The sequence below is a fragment of the Clytia hemisphaerica genome, unplaced genomic scaffold (genome assembly GCF_902728285.1).
Source record: "Clytia hemisphaerica strain Z4C2 unplaced genomic scaffold, Clytia hemisphaerica genome assembly, whole genome shotgun sequence".
NCBI lineage: Eukaryota > Metazoa > Cnidaria > Hydrozoa > Leptothecata > Clytiidae > Clytia > Clytia hemisphaerica.
In genome coordinates, this window is record NW_027103414.1 from 2,073,216 (window position 1) to 2,076,082 (window position 2,867).

Consider the following 2,867-nt stretch of genomic DNA (forward strand, 5'->3'; position numbering starts at 1 on the left):
CTGTCAGACAATTTTTTGCTTTCCTCCATAACTTAATGGGTACAGATATAGTTCGAATCGCAGACCTCTACAAAAGCCGTAGGTAGAAAAAAGAAAATGAAATCTGTTAGGGCGTGGTCAGAAAGTACCTACTAGGGGTGAGAAGAAGAGGATTTCAAGGGAATCGAATTTTTTTTGAGGGTTTAGGGGGCGGGGGGTTCCAAAATATTTTGAATGGAAAAAAGGGTAGTGCGAAATATTTTTGGGCAACTCGATAGATAACTGAGGAGGTCAAATTTCATTGTTTTCACATGTGGCATTCCACACTAAAGGTAAAGGTTAAGCTCTAAAATAGCAAGCCAGTTTCTCATCCAAGAGGTATGATAATCGACTCGATCTTTGATATGTTCCCCATCCCAAGGTAATTTGGGTTCAACTCTTACACGTAAACTTAAAAATCTTTAAGATATTCAGGTTGAACTAATCGCTGATAATGCGACGGGGATTAGTGAGCGGTCGCCTAGACCAAAAATTACGGTAGTCCCTGAAGATCACGGTGTACTTCCAGTTCACAAATCTTATAATTACACGAACCTAAGGGACGATTATCAAAGCTTGGAAACATCTGTCATCTCGCAAACTTAGTAACAACCCCCTCCCCGGTCTGTTGCGTGATATAACGCTGGACCCTCTAATCCCCGAAAAAACGTAACGAGCGGGTTTGGGTCCTCTATCCTCACCCTGCAAAATAGTTGACGAAGATAGATAGATAGATAGATAAACCTTCCCTTAGCACAGGGAATAGGCCCTATCCTAAGATAGAGATCACAGCGCTAGGTAGATAAAGTAAAAAGCGAAAAAAGGAAAAATTATGCAAAATAATTAACTAGATAAAACTATCAAAAATATGCTACTTGGAATTAATAATTTTACGCCAATCCAGACGATTCAAAGCTTTTTGATACCAGTCATTTTTTGACAAACCAACCTTTTTCAAGCATTTATAAATTCCTCTTCCATATGTGAAGTTTGGTGCTCCACGAGGGCGTTTCGAGGGCACCCACGAAGTTAGCATTTTTCTGGGTAGTCGCTGTTGGTCCATACGAGCGACATGACCCAGCCAACGAAGTTGACGGCGATTCACATACGAATCAACGGATTTCAGAGATAAAACGATTTAACAGATCAGACGTTCTGATTCTATACACACGGGTGTGGAGCCGGTTCACACGACACATTACACGTACACATCTAGCATGGAATAAGCGTAATTTTCGGAAAAGATTTTCGGTTAAACACCAGTGTTCAGCACCGTGTAAGAGAATAGCCAAGATAATGCATTCGTATACAAATTTCTTACCTTTGTATGAAATACTGGTTGACGAAAATAAACAATTTCTCAATTTACCAAATGCCCGACTTGCCGAATTGATTCGGGCATCAACATCAACATTATCATTACAATCTCTCGTCAGAAAAGAGCCCAGATAACAAAAGCGATCCACTATTGGTAAATGTGTGCCACCTGGTAGAACAATATTTGACAGATTGCAGCCATCGTATGTAGAAGGATTTGCATAGATGCGTTTTGGTGCTGCAACGAAAAGGATTTCTGATTTGGAGGGTTTTTCGTCGGTGCCAACATGTATTTCGAGACCGTATCTATTAAAATGATTGAAGATGAGAGGTACGTACGTTTCAGTCGATTCACGCGATGTGAATAAAACAGCTGTGTCATCAGCATATTCCGAATCTGGTAAAGAGAATTCCTCGATATTTCTCTTTGTGTTGTATCTACGACCAGTTAATACATCATCGAATTTCGTATGGAAAATACAGACCGGTCTATCATACGCGTTACGCCATGATATCATTACGGCTGCAAGATAAAATATGAACAACAGAGGACCCAAAATATCCCCCTGTTTGACTCCAATAATACTTTCAATTGACTTTGGAATACCCTGCTACACAACGTCAAAACTTCGACAAAAGTCTCTGTTGTTCTACTCTTCTCAAGTCTTTTATCTATATCATAACAAAGATAACAGAGGCAACAAATCATCGTCAGCTTGTCAAAATTCCGACTAATATTTCTTAATTCTGACTTAAAAGTGTCGAATAATTTTAGTGAGTGTCGCATTCACATTTTGATATTCTTATGACACAGGCTCTCAACTTTGGCAAGCTATTTTTTTCAAGTCATCAAAAAAATTATTGGAGTGACAAAAGTGATTATACACGCAGTTGAAATTCTGCACTTCTCAGAGGTGAAAGGTGTTAATAAAACATATTGCAAACTGAGTGAAAAAATTCGAGAATAATTTCTTTGTGAATTGGGACTAATGTTCAAGCTCTGTTAATCCTTTTACCTAAATAATTCAAAAAAATAAAATTATGACGGAATATCGTCGGATTTTTCATATTAATTTTGAAATACAGGCGACAACGAAGCTCTGCTTCAATTTAAAGAGACAATAAAACTAAAGATAGATGTAAGTCGTTTATATGGTGAAACTCACGGTTTTTATTCAGAGCGTGTCGTGTATGTTTCGGATGTTGAAAACATTTCTGCCAGATAAGATACCGGCGGCCTAGTCACCGGGGAAGCGGGCGGGCGGGCGGCGAGTAGAGAAGCAGACTTTGTACCCTGGAAACCCGGGGTGAATTCATCTTGTTTATGAATGACCCACGGTAAAAGACTGCCTAAATTAGCTAAAGTGTACATGTATCGACAGGTCAGCTTTTTTTCCCATTCGTTAGCCGGACGTGGAATATTTCTGTGAACTGAGAGATCTCTCTATGAAAATTATCTTCACCCCATAAATCTACGATTTTTGGATGAGAAAACACCCCCTTTCAGTTAAGATATATTCTAGCTAATATTT